General features: G+C 35.0%; 1 protein-coding gene across 2 annotated transcripts in view; it reads right to left on the reverse strand.

Moving 5' to 3' along the window:
* Positions 1-19,951, reverse strand: part of LOC112054829 (mucin-5AC) — a 94,720-nt gene extending 74,769 nt beyond the window's left edge. For both annotated transcript variants that reach the window (XM_052891488.1, XM_052891489.1), the window contains exon 1: positions 19,595-19,951. The gene's annotated coding sequence lies outside the window, so the exon portion shown is untranslated. The remainder of the gene's footprint in view (positions 1-19,594) is intronic.
* Positions 19,952-20,172: the final 221 nt, after the last annotated feature.

The following is a 20,172-nucleotide window of genomic DNA, read 5'->3' on the forward strand; positions in this document are numbered from 1 at the left end:
AATTGCTTTACTATTAGCATACTTTTAATTTATATACAATTTAAAAAACTGTCATCATCTCTATTGGCTAACGAACTTACCTATAGTAGTAGACACATAGGCTGTCAAACTTGTAGCCTTTCTCGAAAGAAGTTTATCTGGCTATCACAGACTCTTGGTGCACAATCGGCGGGGCCAATTCTTACCATATCTTACTCGTTTCAATTTCACATTCTAGTAGTCATGTACATGTCACTAACAATAGTTATTGTGTACGAGGAATTAGGTTTTTGTAATTTTGAATAGCCCATTGGCGTGGCGGTCATAATAGTGTTTTGCAAGAAAGATTCCTGACGTAATTCAAGACTCAATATCTCCGCGGTTAAATGGTTGGGAAAAAATCTAAGGTTGAGGATCGATTCCGGTTCAGTATAGAGTACTTTTTTTTTATTCTTTACAAGTTAGGCATTGACTACAATCTCACCTGATGGTAAGTGATGATGCAGTCTAAGATGGAAGCGGGCTAACTTGTTAGGAGGAGGATGAAAATCCACAACCCTTTCGGTTCGGCATCGTACCGTAACGCTAAATCGCTTGGCGGTTCGTCTTTGCCGGTAGGGTGGTAACTAGCCGCGGCCGAAGCCTCCCACCAGCCAGACCTGGACAAATTAAGAAAATCTCAATCTGTCCAGCCGGGTATCGAACTGAGGACCTCCGTTTTGTAAATCCACCGCGCATACCACTGCGCCACGGAGGCCGTCAAATTTTCCTATAGTTGGAAGGGAAAGGAGTTTTGGTCATGTTTAAAATGCCTCACATTTTCTAAAAAAGGATATCATAGAAAATGGATTTTAATAACTCAGAATTCAATTATAGTCATTTTTATAATTTTTGAAAGTATTCTAAAAACATTACCAAACGTTTGTATTTCGATATAATGTTGCCCTACCTACATATGAAATTGGAAAAAACTAGCAAATATTTGCATAGCCACCAAAGTTATGTCATACTGGGTAATAACAAAATGTAAAGAAAAATAACATAACCCTGTTAAACGAGTATTATTTTATTTCCTATTCATAAAGATTTTCTCCGTTCTTGCAGTAGCGTTTAGCCACGCTCTAAATATAACGGAAAATTATTACGTACTTGAAGATAATATTTAAATAAAATATTATATTTATTAAAAATTTGAAATAATAGGTTGAGCAATATTTGAGACTTCTTTAAGTTATATAAATTACGAGATTCATAAAGGTTGTAAAATTCTAAATACCTCATTTATTTTAGCGTAAAAAATCGCCTGGATTACGTCAGCTTTAGCTCTTAAAGAAATCGCTCGCTTACATTCCGTACGCAACTACGTAAGCTACTTGTTAAACCAGCTTACGCGTTGAAGTCTTTAGCGTCAAATGATATCGACTTCCTTCTCTACGATATACTTACGAGTACCTACGAGTGTCATACTGCTCTGCGATTACAAATTGTAGGAAGAATAATTGGAGAATTTCATATTTAATTAGCGAACACCCACGATTCGTCCGCGTACAATTTAGCTTTTCACAAATCCCTCAAGAACCATGGATTTTTCCGGGATGAAAAGTAGCCTATGTGTTAATCCAGAATAAAATCTATTTCCATTCCAAATTTAGGCTAAATCCGTTTACTAGATGAGGCGTTAAAGAGTAACAAACATCCAAACAAACTTCTATACAAACTTTCGCGTTTATAATATTAGTAGAACTAGCGGACGCCTGCGACTTAGACCTCCTTAATCTGATCCTCTCAAAAAATCCATTTTTAGCGGATGTCTACAACTATGAACTACCTCTCTGTCAAATTTCATCTTTCTACGTTAAGCGGTTTTCGAGGTATCGTCATGAATGCCCTTTCGCTTTTATATATATATACAAAAGAAGACTATAGCGGAAGCCCGCAAATCCTTTTATGTGAACTACTTTCTAATGAAATAAGTTCAGAGAACATCTGTATTTTGTGGGAGAATAATGCTCGTTTATTGAGTTTCTGATTTTATAACGTTTCCTATATAAACTGAGATATCGAAATCTGATATATTCCCGATATCAGTGTGAATCGCAAACGTGCTAGAATTTAGCGAGAGTGTAAAAATAATATGAAATAACTGCATGCCAGACGGCACGATCGCTGAAAGTCTGAGACATTCGCAAACTCTTCACGTCCAGATAAATGCAAGGTCGTGCCTTCACAATTGCAGAATTTTTATTATCAACACACAGAGTAAAGATGATACAGAGTGAGTCTTTACAAGCAGCGTGGTGAAGCCGGTAAAACCCATAAAAACAAAAACGTCGCGCGTCTCCTTGGCATCCGCATATACAAACTTTTTCATAATTTGTTTTTCAAGATTTAACACTAACAACAATTGCGTAAATTAATATCAATAATTACCAATAAAAATACTCCATCTTATTTTTTATAAACAGTTTATAAATTAAAAACGATAGACGCCATTTTTCTTGATAACAACATTGGAAGTTACTGATGCTGCGACGCTTCGTGTCGTACTGACTCGAGAATGTATTCGTTTTCGAATTTTGTATTTGGAGCGCCTACGACACCGTCGTGTACCGTACGCTCCATCTGCCTATTATTGATTAATCTGTGTATCAATAAAAGAAAACTAGGCTACGTTAGTGGTTGTTATTATAGTTATACGTCATTCCAACGCGGTATATTGGTCGCATTCCGGAGATTCCTTTGTAAACCGCCCGGCCGTCCACTGACCGCCTGCGCCATTTTGTAAAATATCACACGTTTAAACTGTACTGTCCTTGCATACGTTAGTAAACGCGATTTGACAAAATGAACTATCGAATAGTTCATTTTACCTACAGCATTCCAGGAGGTCAGATTGTCCGGCCGCCATGATAGGTACATTTCAATAAACGTTTTGCGATTTTTTTTAATCGTACTAAAATGACTTTTCGGTTACTTATTGGCACGCGGCTTTTCTCGCGTAAAATGTATTTGACTCGAGAATAATATATATTTTATATACTTACCGACTCCTGATAAAGTTTATACCAAATTAAAGCATGTAAATTGTAATAAGTGTTGAAAACAAAATCACTAAGTTCACATTTGCGATATTAGTAAGGATTAAGAAACTTTGGCTTGGTAAATAATGGCACTAGGATGAAAAAAACTAAATGTATTGGCGTTATCGAAGATCAATCGCGGATCTCTTGGCTAAAAGCTAATTAATTTAGTTTCTATCTACTGTATGTTGTGTCTACTATTATGTTTTTTTGATAGAACAAAATTTGGTTTACTTTAGACTAATCTGAACTAAACCTCACTCACTGTTTACTGATTATGGCACTGGAACACACAAATATTACTGACTATGGCACTGGAACTAAATCCATTAAGAAATTGATAGACTTGGGTTTGGTTATTGCTAAAAACCCACCACGCTCTTCCAATGCGGATTGGTGGTTGATTTTGAAATGATTATTATCATATTAATGATAACGGGATCGATGACTAACGACTTTTATATTTCCAGGAATCGAACTCTGGACCTCGTGGTCTGAAGACATAGGTTAACCATTGGACCAACGAAGCAATTTCGACTATTGCACAGACTTTGATAAGCTCACAGCAAAGGAAATTGCAATCAGAAAGATGAATATATTGTCATGTTTAAAAAAGACTTGGCTATTAGTACCTACTAGAAAAAAAAAAATATATAATCCGATTTTACCAAAGACTTATTATGATTTAATAAGTGAATAATCATAAAAATAAATAATTAACTTGATGATAATGATTACCGATTTTGGGGAAAGTGAACGGACTGGTTACGTTAGAAAGCAATTGTTCGTCATCTATTGATATTTACATTCGAAACCTGTGAAATAACTGCTAACTTTCACACAAACTACGTTTCGCTGTGAGGTTTTTATGGTAAAATCGATATTATAAAATGGTATAACGTATATGGTATAATAGTACAACCTTTTTGAGATGTCCGTCTATTTTAGTATCTCATACTAGGTATAAATCACACTAATATTATAAAGGCGAAAGTTTGGGTGTAAGTATGAAAGTGTGTAAGTATGTTTCTTCCTCTTTTACGCTGCGGCTACTGAAGCAATTTGGCTGAAATTTGGAATGGAAATAGATTTTACTCTGGATTAACACATAGGCTACATTTCATCCCGGAGAAATCCATGGTTCCCGCGGGATTTGTGAAAAACTGAATTCCACGCGGACGAAGTCGCGGGCGTCCGCTAGTTTTATTACACAGTGAATATTATTATTTAAGTAATTATTCTTTTAGAAAAGGTTTTATATGAGACATAGTTAAAAAAGAATTACAGAATATATTTTAGTAATTAAATTAAATATAATATTGAGCCATGAAATTACCACATTGCTTCACGAATTAAATAATATACAAGCCGGATAAAGGTACTTTCATTTATACTAATATCATAAAGCAATTTTGTGAGTTTGTGAATTGGTTGTCGGTGGTAATCTCTAGATGTACTAGACTAATTTTTAAAATTCTTTTTTTAATAGAAAGCCACGTTATTTGTGAGTGTCTTATGCTATATTTTACACATGTATTCCCACGGGTACGGGAATTACGCGAGTGAAATCGCGGGGCGTCTGCCAGTAATATATACCCGTAAATGTAATGTATAAATATAAACTTGTCTTTTGTTTCTTCTTGAATCGTAATAAAATAAACAACGTAAAACGACTTCATAGTGGCTGATTTTATAGGCAACGCTGACCGCAGTCTGTGCAACCTCGATGTGACCTTTGGGGATATAGTTTAATATTTACAGCTGGCCTTTACCGTGCCCCGAAAAGCCTATTAAGTTGATTTCGTTTTAACGATGATGTGAAGATATTTACGTAGGATTCACAACAGAAGCGATTACTTTATTTCAAGGCTTTACTTTATTTCCGATAGGTGTGTTTACATCCGAAGTTTTGCACATTAAGCATGTTTATGTGTCCAGTAATCATTTTGATAATGCCCAATTTTGCCTTTTCACATTTGTTCGGTTGAATTTTCTCTTTCACGCAAAGCGTTAGTTTGACGGCCTCCGTGGAGCAATGGTATGTGCAGTGGATTTACAAGGTTTTCTGTCAATTGGTTCAGGTCAGGCTGGTGGGAGGCTTCGGCAGTGGCTAGTTACCACTCTACCGACAAGAACGTACCGCCAAACGACTTAGCGTTCCGGTACGATGTCGTGTAGAAACCGAAAGGGTGTGAATTTTCTTCCTCCTCCTAACGTGTAGCACGGTTCCATCTAAAACAGCATCACTTACCATCAGATGAGAATGTAGTCAAGAGCTAACTTGTAAAGAATTTAAAAAAAGCTAGCATAAATGAAATATTTACTCCCTCCAATTGTTCGTTTATATGTATTTGGATGACGAAAGAGTCGTCTGTTGAGGCAAAGTTGCGAAGTTCAATTTACGCAAATTCCATTTCCAACATTACGCCAGATCATGTACGGGGCGTGTCAAGAACAAAACAAAAAGAACGGAGGCATTTTTCGAGGGGTAAAAACGCTTACGAACAAACTGCGTCAATTTGCTGACACTTTTAGTTTTGTCTAAGGATTTGTACCGGATATACCTATGCCACAATGGGGTGAAATTGTATCGGCATTTGTACTTGCTACCACAGAATAATACCACATTTAAAACGATAAAGCTTCTTCTTCTTCGTCGTTACACTCTTGACGTGTCGTCGTGGTCGTCATTTGGGTGTGGTGGCGATAAAGCTTACGCTGTGTGTTTGCTATAATAGTTAACAAAATTTCTAGTAATAATAAACTAAATAACTACTATAGTCGGGATAGTAAATTTTGGTTATGTTTTTTTAATTTATTTAAATTCTTGTCATTGCAATTGGTAAGGGCATATAATAGTAGCTACGAGGTCTGGATATCGAGTTAAATATCAGCAAGATGCTTTAAAAGAAAGAGAATATTAGTCATGTTTTAAAAACGACTTAAAATAATTTTTTTTTTTAAAATAAGTATATAATTTATGAGCTTTAAGAGCTCTAGAACAATTTTTTTAAGCTTTGTTAAAAATTTTAAAATGTTATCAAATAAATGTTAAGTATTGTAACATAAAAGTTTTCTAATGACGTGTAAATAAAAATTATGTAAGACCTGAAACTTTGTAAATTTAATAAAATGTTACGACACCGAGCCCAAAGAGTTTCATTTCAAAAATAATGTCTTTATTCGATACGAAGTTTGTAAAACACATCCAAGCTTAGCCTACGCGATGCAACGGAATTGGCTCGGTTTCAAGGCTTCCTGCCAAGGTTCAAAGACATGGTAAGAGTTTTTTGTCCCGCCTATAATGCTATCATTCTTCTTGAGATAAGGCAATAAACGCCACTTGAACGCAGAGCTCATTTATTTAGGAAAGCATTGCAGTGGACTTCTTTTTAATTCCCCCGCCGCGGATTCCTTTCATTATGTAAAGTTGAATAGATGGGGGACCTCTCCAATAAGTCTTGGCACTTTTAAAGACTGGATGACTTTCTATTTCTTAGTTTCTAGAGACATCTTTTCCCTTTGAAATTAGAACTTTATGTACATAGTTACTAGGTACATAGGTAATTACCTAATGAAAATACAATTACTCTAGGTATTAATTCATTCATTCGTTCATTATCAAATCACATTCGGCGAGTCGATCGAGTCTCCTCTCAGAATGAAAGGGGTTAGGTTAATAGTTCACCACGCTAGCCCAATGCGGATTGGCAGACTTCACACACGCAGAGAATTAAGAAAATTCCCTGGTATGCAGGTTTCCTCACGATGTTTTTCCTTCACCGCTTGAGACATGTGATATTTAATTTCTTAAAATTCACACAACTGGAAAGTTAAAGGTGCAAGCCATGGACCGGATTAGAACCCACACCCTCCGGATTATGGAGGATGTGGTGCAGATATTATTAAGTGTATAAAGGAGGCCAAAATCTAATTGATATTGTCTGATGAGTACCAATAATATACGGAAAATTGCGTTATTAGAGACAGCGTTCTCTGGAGACGGGCATCCTATTCGTGTATTCCGGGAAAAAATATAGTTGTTTAGAGCAAACAGGAAGATTGTACTTACACATATGCTGCTTTAATTACAAACCTTGTGTTTTGTGAGTAAAAAAAGGAGGTAGAAAGAAGGAGAAAATTGTAGGTAAGCTGATTTTTCAGAACATTGTAGATCTAAATCGCCTGCGGGAATAATTTATAATTAGAATATATCTATTATTATTATGAAGTTTAGTATTATACATTTTTTACGAAGCGCAGAAAGCGTAATGGTGGTCGACCTCCTCCTATCCTAGGACCGATGACATCACTGATCAAGTAACAGGGTCTCTGGATGCATGCTGACCGTTGGATGTTTAGAAGTCCTTAGAAGTGGCCTACATACAGCAGTGGTCTGCTGATAATGATACTAAAAAATCAAAAAGTGAAAAATCATTTATTTCAATTAGGCTTAGTTTACAAGAACTTTTAGAAACGTCAAACCATGTTATTAGATTGTGGTGATAATTAGTCGAAAAACTAAAATTAAAGAAATAAAGATAATGATTCTACTAATTAGAAATATGGAAAACATGACATAGTGAAAGTGTGTGCATCTGTCGACTGTCTGTCTGTCTAACTATGTGTTTTGTCTCACGTCAATTCGGAGCGACGAATTGACGTGATTTTATAAGATACTTGAAAGGATGGAGTGACATAGGCTACTTTTTTTAGGATAGGGGTAGGGAAGGTATATAGCAGGGACAGGGGTAGGTTAGGGGTACGGTAGGGGTAGTGTACGGGTAGAATACGGGTAGGGTACGGGTAGGTTACGGGTAGGGTAGGGGTAGGATAGGGGTAAAGTAGGAGTAGCGAAGGGTAGGACTGGGGAAGAAGTGCACATAAGTCAAAGCTAAGCTTGACTAGGTCCGCTAGTAATGCTATACAATTAATATTAGCAACACCTAACCATAGTAGCTACTCTAGAAAGTGCAGTCCATATAGATATCATTGAGAAACTTAGGTATGTCTACCGAGGAAGGCCACAGGCGACCTTTATAGTTCGTGAGTAAGAAATAATTAATCATATTCCACGCACATCTCAGTCCTTCGGTCCTATTCACTCACAGAAAGTGGCTCACGTAACAAAGAACGGTAACCCAATACGTGACGAGAAATATGATGTATTATATTATATTATTCTTTATATTATTCTATTGCGGTACACCAATTTGTTGTCTGATTGGTTTTGACAGATCGTAATACAGCGATGCCGGAGGAAGATATTAGTGTGGAATACAGATCGACATAATGGTACCAACCAACAAAGTACTTACTTGGTCAATACTTTGGCACGGACATGTCACCGTAAAATTGGAAATACTGTTAGTTTATAGTCTATCTTTTTATTGTGAGCCTCAACATACGGCTTACAATTTAACATGTTATTATACGGTAGATTGTGAGGGTTTTTTTTTATTTGTATGTAACTACACAAATTAAAAAATACCTAACCTAATCATTGGTTTCTAAGCCACTCATTTTCCGGTTCTTGGGAGTATGTAGGAGTTTACAATCTCGCGAGATAGATAAACTAACGGTATTTACGATTTTACGTTGACAGACAGATCCCATAGTGGGGAAAGTCCATTACTGTCCATATAAGCGAGAAAAATAACCTGCCTAACTTGAACTTTTTAGTTGAGTTTGAACACAATACATTTAGTTTTCATTTGCTTCTAGATAGTTAGTAATATAGAGTAGTACTCCGCATGCATTGCAATGCAATGTAGAGAAAAAAGTGATCTTTTTTTATAAACAGGAAAGGCAGCCTTATCAGTCGGAAACAAGTCATGCACCATCGGTTCAATGGTTCACTTATAGAAATATCAACATACTGACATTTATTATATTTATATATTATGGATTATAGATAGACAAAGTAATAAACCTAACTCCTTCATTCTGAGAGGAAACTCGTGCTCAATAGTGAGCCGAATGGGTTGTTAATGATGAAGTTATAAAGACTATAGATACATTAGTTTGTTTAATCTAAGCAGGGTAGAGCACAGGTGTCTATAACACAAGTCCTTCCTTAGTTTAAATACTATAAAGACTTATCCATTAATAGTATTAGCTATATTTTTATGATACGTAAATATTAAATAAAAAACTATAGAAGATAGGTAGCCTCTATCCTACAAGGTCACTTTAAGATAGAATGATTATAATCAATCTATCTTAAAGTTTCCCACCTGGCTAACCGAGGATATAAGCGGGTTGCAGGGAGCCGCTGGATGCTGGCGGCTCGAGACCGTTGTGCTTGGAGGTCCATACAAGAGGCCTAAGTCCAGCAGTGGACGTCTATCGACTGATAATGATGATGATGAATGGTTGTAAAGAAAAATAACACTCAGAAATTATAATAAATCACTTCCAATTTTTAAATATCCTCTTTTAGGCGTTTAAAAATATGCCGGGATTTTGCAATCCTATCGGACGCAAAAGCTACAATAAGAACGTTTATTCGGGAAGGTAATACATCACGATGATCCGGCTTGTTTTATACCTACGTGTTTTTAGCTTCACCTAATCCATCACTGTACTAAAGATATTGCTTAACGACGTCGATACATAGCGAAATGTGACTTGCTGGTAAGGATTTTAACGTGATAAAGTAGGTATGTTGGATGATGGAAGGATTTCTCAATGAAATCATGGTCTAATTCCCTCAAGAAGCCTTTGAGGGAATTAGACCAGCTTTCATCTTCATAATGTAAATAGATTGTAACTTATAATTAATTTAAAGCGTTAATAATCATTATTATAAAAGAACAACTGTCGAGTTTCTTGCCGGTTATTCTCACTAGGAATCTGCCTTCCGAACCGGTGGTAGAGTCAAAAGTACTTGTTACTAAATAAATGAATTTGATATTACTGGTAGGAAATCTAGTTCCACCAAGAAAATAAACAGTTATTAATTCTTAAATTGACCCAAAAACAAACCTCCCAATTATAAAGTAACGTTATGCAACTGCTAAAGAAATGTCCTAAAAATACTTTTTAGTGACTTACAATTCCCAAGCCATACAATAAATAGTCGTAGTAATAAAGCTTGTAAGGCCTCATTCTTTTACAATATAGTAAGTTATTCAGTATCATTCACAAACAATAAAATTATTTACGCTCAAAAAGCAATACCTTGGCCTAGTTAAATAATTACCAAGCATTAAAAACTCTGTGGACAGTGAACTAGAAACGCGCAAACAGATATCGAGTATAATAATAGAACTATAATAGTATAGCTATAACCTGCGATTTCTCTCGCGTATATTTTAATAGAAATCACTGTTCAAAGTGTCGCACTAGCGTGGCTCGTGTGAGCCATACTCGAATTTGGCTTACGCTCTTCGCGCGTCTCAAAAGATTTATTTAACAACTATCAGTAGGTATTACATTTATTAGCTTTCAGTGTATAGTAAGATTATAAAAGCTGAAACTTATTTAGTCCATGCTCCTATCATAAAGTTCGATTGGCAACTTTGGAGATTGGGAGTAAGCAGCTTTCAACGATCTAGACCTCAGTCCAAGTGAAGTGATGAAGCTTAATTTTAATTCCCCAAACAGCTTTTATAAAATAAAGGTCTTTTCATCACAGGCTATTAAACTAGCACAGTCTACCGTTTCTCGTAAATCTGGCTATCATATTATTAAGATTTGACAAAACTTGCGAACTTAGAGGAAAGTAAGCTCAACGCTAAAGCTAAGTAAGCTGAACATTCATAACTTTAGCTTACCTAATAGTAAGAGCTGTGCTATCCTATGCGGGATGGCCCAATGCGGATTGGCAGACTTCACACACGCAGGGTATTAAGAAAATTCTCTGGTGTGCAGGTTTTCTCACGATGTTTTCCTTCACCGTTTGAGACACGTGATATATTATTTCATAAAATGCACACAACTGAAAAGTTGGAGATGCCCGGACCGGATTCGAAACCACACCCTCCGGAATCTGAGGCAGAGGTCATATCCACTGGGCTCTCATATAAACACGGCTAGGAGTATAAACAAGTCCAAGTAAATATACTTAGATATGCTCTTAGAAGGCTTAAGTACTTGATTCTTGAATGCATCAACTATTCCTTATTGTGTTTCTGCGGTTTTGTTGCCACAACACTAGATCAGATAGCAAATTCAAAACTATTGAATAACATACAGCATTGTAACAAGGTTTTGACCTTATAGTTTTCAACCTCTGTAATATAAAGTATTGTTTCTACAGTTTGTAAAAAAAAATTAATTGAAGTTTTTTGAAAAATCGAGCTATGATTTAATGAATAAAGTAAAATTTATGTTTTACTATTATTTTACTTAAAAATCGTAAATATGTATTTAAAGTTATCATCTTCTAGATACACGAGGATCGCGACTTAAACATACGGCCGATAATTAATATTAATTTAACTCTAACATACTCAAGCCACCTAGCCTAGTCCCGGCAACTAACTAATTTTTCGTTTTTTTTTAAATATTCTTTATAACCGGCTCTTCCTAATGATATTATGTTAATTCTACAAAGTCGTTTTACAATTAAACAATGTGGAATGCCCTTCTGGCGTCAGTGTTTCCTGTCTGTTTATCCGGACTAATAATTATGTGAAATGATTAAAATTATTTTAATGAGATATATGGCTGGGAATTCAATGTTCCCGCGGAGTTTATGAAAAACTGAATTTCACACGGACGCAGTCGCGGGCGTACGTTATAGAATAAGTTTTGACAAAATATTGCCTGTTTCTATTCAATATTTAAACTATTTTCATGCATACTATATATATAAGTTATTTATCGCAAACGAAGTCACTAGCGGCACTATCTGCATTATCTGACTATAAATTAGTTGAATTTTCAATTTATATTATTAATTTGAATTATACACGGGTTGAAATCCAATGAATTAACAGTCAATTTCCAAAATTTATTCCAAAATTGCTGAAGTATTTTGCATTTGTATTAGATAAAGTAGACCGCACGCCTATGGGAATTATGTAAATGTTATTCCAAGTCATGAAAACTTAACAAGTCAGGCTAAGTGAAACTGAATACTAACTTAACTCTACCTACGTAATATATCGAGTTTAGTATTATAGCATTAAGTGCTAGTAAAAATTTTAGTGGAACAAAATGAAGTTGACAATGATGATGATTTAATACATAATACTCACTGAATAAAACTCTAATTGCAGAATAAATTAAATTACATATGTAAAATTACGTGCTCTCAATAAACTTCCTCCAAAAAACGAAAAACATGGTGGATCATAAGCCCTCCTATAAAGAGGGAAGCATGGTCCTGCAGTAGGTTGATAATGATGATGATATAATACATATGCACTCACTGAATAAAACTCTAATTGCAGATTAAATCAAATAACATAAATGTGAAATTACGTACCTACTCTCAAAAAACGTCCTCCGAAAAACGAAAAACATGGTGGATCTTAGCTCCTTAGCTTATAACCCCTACTATAAAGAGGGAATCTTGGCCATGCAGTAGGTTGACAATGATGATGATTTATTTATTTATTTATTTTATTTATTTTAATTCTTTATTGCACACAAATAAGATACAATAAAAATAAGAGAAAAAAAAATAGAAAAGTAAAATGCGCAAAGGCGGTCTTATCGCTAAAGCGATCTCCTCCAGACAACCTTAAATGAAATATTTATTGATTTAATACATATGCACTCACTGAATAACACTTTAATTGCAGAACAAATCAAATTACATATGTAAAATTACGTACTCTCAATAAACTTCCTCCAAAAAACGAAAAACATGGTGGATCTTAACTCCATAACCCTGTCTATAAAGAGGGAAGCATGGCCCTGCAGCAGGTTGATAATGAAGATGATTCAAAACATATGAACTCACTAAATAAAACTCTAATTGCAGAATAAATCAAATTACATACGTGAAATTACACATTCTCAAAAAACGTCCTCCGAAAAAGAAAAATGTCTAATAAATCTTTTGACGAAGTTATCACGGAATTTGGAATTTCACGAGTGTTAATATTTCGTACACGCACCGAGACAGGTTGCTGAATGTTCGAAGAGAGCTTGCGTAAGAATCGAAAACAGCGTGGATGGGAGGCGGATACTACGCGACCTCGAAAACGATATGTGACTCATACAAGACATTTGACTCCGAACAGTTTAGAACTTTACTGTTGACGTTCTGACGACCTTTTCGAGTCACTCGTAAAAATACAACCTCACAAACAAGCTTTAGCGAGCATTGAGTTCAGGTAACAAAAGTATGAGTCAGTCGCTGCATATAAAACCATACTATCTGATGCCCACAACTCCATATGCATTTGGGTTTTTCTATCCCGCGGGAACTCTAAATCACGATCAAGTCAAGTTTGTCTAATAGGGATAATGACAGTTTTTTTAAATTGTATATAAATTAACAGTATGCTAAAAGTAAAGCAATTTTGTAAAAGTAACAGGATATCTGGGATCATTACTTTCGGAGCTACAGGGCTTTAAAGGGTCATATTTGCAGTGCTGCCACGGATCCCTGAAAAACGCTCCATAGTTTTAATTTTTTGTGTTTGTTTGCTTGAGCACATTTTTGATATAGCTATGCGATTTCTTGTCTTGGATACATAAATCTCGGGATGGCTTACATACGCGACCACGGACACGGTATATAGATACATAAATGTATAATGTCACAAAATTGAGCATAATTTTGTGTTTACTTACATTAAACACTAGCTGACGCCGCGCGGTTTCACCCGCGTGGTGCCCGTTCCCGTAGAAATACGGGGATAATATATAGCCTTCCTCGATAAATGGGCTATCTAATTCTGAGAGAATTTTTCAATTCGGACTAGAAGTTCCTGAGATTAGCTTTCTTCAGCTTTATAATATTAGTATAGATTGTGTGTGCTCAGTGGAGTCGCTAAATTCGGATCACTTGATGCGGTGATTTTGTAAGCACGTAACACATCTGTAGTATAAAATAATCATCGGTACTGAAGCGTTCCGCGGTATATCCACCTGGACTATTACATATTAAACTCGATGCACTCCGGTCCCCGATACGTGCTCTAGTTCGCGGAAACAAATTTGCGATTGCAGTGCGGCCTACTTCGGTCTACACGAATTTTTAGTCAATAGACAAAATGTTACCTCAGTTTTTCTCTCACTGCAGATACTGCGTTACAATTACCACGTAACAGTTACCACAAAATCGAACAATAAAGTTGAGGTAAGTACGAAGTAATATACTTATTTATTTTGTGGTTCACATTACAGATATAATAATACTAGCACAATTACAAACTACAGTTTTTCACAAACCATGCATTTTTCCGGGGTGAAAAGTAGCCAATGTTTTAATACAGACAAAAAAATATTTTCATTCCAAATTTAGCCAAATCGGTTTAGTGGTAGCGGCTTTAAAAACTAACAAACATCCATACAAGCTTTCGCTCTTATAATATTAGTAGGATTAATAGAAATATAGCTTTACATCAAATAAAAGAACATAGTTTTTAATTTCGATCAGATGCAAAATAATATATTTAAACAATAAATTAATGGGTAACTATCAATTTAAATTTATTTTGTGGACTATCTTAAAATATTTTGATTGAAAATAAAATCTTTTATTTAAAAATGTTATTCGTGATGAATTTTTAAAATGTTTAAAAATTCATCACGATCAATTTTATTGCAGTAATTGTACCTAGTATAGTCGTTCTATGAAATTGAAATCCTTGAAATTGCAGTAACTAAGTAACTGCCACAAACTCACACGTATATAATTTATATTAAATTTTGCAGTGAATTATTTCTGATGAATGAAGCTTCTGATTAATACACAAGCAGATGTCCTACTTCATGTTAAATGGAAACCCATCGCCTATAAATAGGCAATATACGGAATCCTTTAAAATGTTCTACCCGGCACGTATCGATAGAGCAAGTAATGAAACCTTACATGCGCCTCCATCTACAGCATTGCTACTTGTGGCATCCAATAGCATGGCAGTAATACTTCCTCCTATAATTTTTCATTTCTTTTTTTAAAGAATATTTGCCATATCTTTTTGTCACAATTCTGTCACAAAGAGCTCTATTCAGTCTCTTTTAGAATTTTAACTATCGTGAGTGTTATTAATATTAATTGATTATGAAACACGGCTAAAACTCACCCGATACAACGGATCGTGCCGCGTAGCAAAAACCAGCTCATGACTAAGGGCCCCGTATCTGTTCGAAACTAGTCGGGCATACTCTGGCGTTGTATCGCGTGAGTATTATAGCTTGGCTTCGTTCGTAACACTCCCGATGTTCCGCGCGGTCCGGGGGGCATGTAGCAATGAATGAAAACCCCACGACTGATGCACGTCACTTCTCCGCACGCACGATTTCACACCCGCGCAGTCTTTCCCTCTGTCGCCCGCATATCATGGTCTGGCAAGTCCGTTTATGAATTTACCAGACTATAGCCGTGTTTCATAATCAACTATTCAATCTCTACTTATTTCTCTAATTTACGAGTATAACACAGATAAATGTCTGATATCTGACAATTTCAACCCTGAAACCCTGACCCTGATGTGTCTAGATAAACCCTTATACAAGTTGGCTAAGTCATTTAATCTTACATTTCTCGGCGGAGCACTCGATGTCGCAAAGAATTCCATGGTGACTACGAAATGCAAATTGCCACGGCCGAGTCGCCGCGCCGAGCCGGATCTTACTGTGACTGGGTTTTATTAACACTGCCGATGCTTTGTTTGGTTTGATCTTGGTTTTGATATATAAAACAAAGGCACTTTTTTTCTGAAGCCTTATTGGTGGCTTTTAATAATAAACTTTAAAGCTCGAGTGATTTATAGTTCATACATAAAGTCCTCTACATTACTTTAATCTCTATCAAATAAAGTAGGTAACAGAAGGTAATCTAGTAATTCTTCAAGATAATTTGTCAATCGCTTTTTTATTATAATAGTAAATGTGATTCAATTTGGTTACATCAATCATCATACCATTACATATATAATAAAAAAAATATATATAAAAGACTTATAAAAACATCTACCTAATTGTATCTTGCAAGAAAATAGTTTTGCTCAAGGCGAAATAAATCTCAATATAAAATTTCTATAAAAACTGAAACGTGACAACATAAGTTAGTAGTAACGTGAAAATTAATAATAACTATATTGGATTTTAGGTGGTTTTTATCACTATTTTTGAGATAGATGACAATACTCGTTTTGCTTTAGCAAAGTAGATAGTACTTTGCTAAAGCAAAACGAGTATTGTTACTCAAAGAAAAGCTTTACGGGTAGGTGAGAGCTAGCTAGACAAAAACTATCTATCTATAGCTATCCTATAATTATTTCTAAAACCAGTTTCTGTGCTGAATATATACTTACACTCCTAACTTTACACCATATATGTGGTCAATTTCATAGGAATCTGTTGAGCCGTTCTGGCGTTACAAATATCTAATTAATATACTATAATATATAATACTACTATAATATAGTTAAAGTTATTTATTTTGTAAAACACTTGTTTACTGTCCAGTTGTTGATGTTTTAAATAATTAACGTAATTATAATAAAGTACGGTTGCAAGAAAACAAGTCCAACTGGCCACTTGATCACGATACTCAATCATTACGAAATGTTTACGAGTTAGTCGTGATTAAAAAAAACATACAAAAATTCATGCGGTTATGTAATTTGTGGAACGGGCCGCTGTTACACAATGGAACTTTCTCAGTTATTTGTTACTTACTTGTTGTTTTTTTGTTTAAAGGTACTAGGTAGAAGAAACACACACAGCTACACGGATAAAGGCGGAACATCTAAGCGGGCTGTTAATTAAATACGATTTCTTAATCAAATTAATGATTAACTAAAGGTCAAAATATTGAATCATCGCGCATCTTATATATTAATATAGGACTTTCGAATCCTACTACAATATTAATACTGGACCTATTAATTATTTTTTGAAAATGTTACCTAACTCAAAATAATTAATTAAGTTTTATTTGATGAATACGTATTATGCTTAGACAAAATTCTTCAAAAAAGATTTTCATTTAAAGATTAATATGTAGCATAATAATGTAAAAATTGAAAATGGAAAACAACTGTATCTTAAAACAAAATACCTATTAAAATTAATGAATTGTGAACAAATGATGTATCAAATTTGAATATGATGTCAATCGGTCTATTTATTTCAATAAATTTATAATTTCTCGTTTAAAAATCAAGCACTTTATATTAATAATGGCTACTTATTACGTAAGATATGATTACAATAGAAGCGATTTTCCATTCTATTTGTGATGATTGACCCATCATATTGATATTATCTGACGGTAGATCATAAATGACCGACTTTGAAGGTTCAAGACTGACTCTACGGCTCTCTTTACATCAGTGAAATTCGATTGGTCTAAAATATGGGTATCAAGTAGGCACGAGTATTAACAGGCTAGATCTCTCACCGCTACATGAGACATGTTTTAGATAATATTATCTAATTACACACAATAAGCCTATGTTCGTCAACTATTATAAAAAAAGGTTTTATTTAATTTACATAAAAGCAAAATGTCTTAAATAGATCTCTTTCATTATTTCGTTTGATCTAAAATATCATCGCTACCTAATGAGACCTTTATATGTATACCAACGCAGTTCAAATAGCCTATTGTCAAGGCTTATTCTTTCTTTTTGATCTTTGTTACGTATTTCACAAAAGAAAAGTATTTCCTCGTAAGTAATTAAGTTCGTTAAGGGTTTGTAGCGTCGTGTTCGACAAAATTGCCCTTTGCTTTCGTGTCCAGAGCCAAAGATCCAGTGGATGTATCTTATTACACGGTCGGTATGAAGCCGGCTTATATCTATAGCGGTGTACATTGGGTTACTCGTTTTATACGTTGTTTTTATTTCTTTTTCTCGGCATTAATGAAACGGTCGAAGCTATTAACTGTCGGTGCTGTATCCGCAGTTTTATATATTTTTCCTCAAGTGCCATTTTAATCGTAACCCAAAACAAAAATCGGATTTTCTTTTAGAATTACCTTATGACTATAATAGATATTGAAAAAGGAGATAGGAAATGTATTAGCTACACGCCGTGGTGACATATTAGAACAAGAGCCTGATAGAGCCAGACATACATAGGTGTCGTGTACCTCATTTTAAGTTTGTCTGTTGTTTGCTCCTACAATAGATAAGTACGGAAGCTAATTATGGAGTAGCTTTAGAGTTTAGAAGATAGCAGGTTGGTAGGTCTCCAGGATCCTGCTCCAGACCCTTAATGTTCCAAGAATAAAGTGTGTACAATGATATTATATACTGAACGTATACCTACTACTAATATCTACAATAGAGAAAACGCCGTAATACGAGTATATTAACCAACAGTCTAGCTTTAACCTTAATACCTAGGAAGGTAAGGTTACAGCTAGACTGTTGGTTTTTTTGGATGAAAAATATTTTACAATGCGATATGAACAAAACATTAAATTTTAAATTTTCTACTTAATACAGCTGTAAATAGTGTACATACAAAAAGGGATGTGATAGCCTAGTGGATATGAACTCTGCCTTCGATTCGGAAAGCGTAGATTCGAATCCGGTCCAGGACATGAACCTCCAACTTTTCATTTTAAGAAATTAAATAGGTATCACGTCTCAAACGGTGAAGGAAAAACATCCTAAGGAAACCGCCATAAATGAGTATTTTCTTAATCCTCTGTGTGTGTGTGCCAATCCGCATTTGGCCAACTAAGGCCAAACCCTTCATACTCATTTCTTTACTCATTCTGAGTGGAAACTCGTGCTCAACAGTGACCCGAATAGATTGTTGATGATGATGATGATGATGATACAAAAATAATTTTCAAAATTGGTTAAGAAATGACGAAGTTATGGGGTAACAAACATTTAAAAAAAAACCATACGCATCGAACTGAGAACCTCCTTCTTTTTTTGAAGTCGGTTATAAAGAGGTAAATTTAATTTTCATCTTTGTATTCAGTTAGGTATTGGCATGTACCAATCTCCAACGCGTATTTTTTACACACATAAGGACGAAAAAAGTAGGTTACACATATTTAATTTAGGTTGGTAAGTACCGAATAAGTACATGCTACTTATTCGGTCAAGCGCTTGACCAATATCATGTAGGAGTAGCGAGTGGAATATTAATACTTGTCAAATATCACTTGTACTTGTAAGTAGGTAGTTTGAACATACGTACGACGTTTCATAAAGGTATATAAGATTTATTTGTTTTATTAAGGTATGCTAATGATGCTGTACAAATAAATTTTCTTCCTGTGGCTATTCAAATCTTTGATAACTATATAATAATGTAAAAACCACATATTATTTTTAGTTGAAATAAGATTAACTATACTTTAATTTTTTTTTTTTCTGAAAATGTAAACACAACATAAATCTGAAGGAAATCTTAAAATCTGAAAGGAAACTCACCAACGGCACCAGTGACAATCCAATGTGGACGAAATGATACACAACAAAACCACAGACGGTCCAGGCACCAAGAAACAGGGTTAGGAAATTATATAAAATAAATCCACCAGGGTCAAACAAGTCGCACTTAAACAAACCGCCAAAACCGACCACTTAGCAATAAAAAAAAAACAAAATCAAGACATCAACGGAAGGGTTTGCGAACTGCGATTACATACATTTCATAATCGATGTATGAATGTTGTAATATTTACGTAATTTTTTCAGGCCGTCAGATGTTCGGAACGATGCGGTATCGGGAACCGAGTATACCACTCTCGGTGAATGGCAGCTCCGCACTGCTGCCCGTAACGGCAAAAGGTCGTTCGTTACCCACATTCTCTTTCCGCGCAAGCCTCCCCAAGTTGGAACGAGACGGGTGAGATATACACGTGTTTTCCAACGTGTTAAAACGGGACAGAAATATCACAGCTTCACAGAAAACCCGAATTCGAGACTTGATAGTTTCAACTTAAGACCACGCTTTGCTTTGTGAATTATTTGTAAGATTATTATTTTGTACATAGTTTCACAATAAT

Source organism: Bicyclus anynana, chromosome 4 (genome assembly GCF_947172395.1).
Source record: "Bicyclus anynana chromosome 4, ilBicAnyn1.1, whole genome shotgun sequence".
Lineage (NCBI taxonomy): Eukaryota > Metazoa > Arthropoda > Insecta > Lepidoptera > Nymphalidae > Bicyclus > Bicyclus anynana.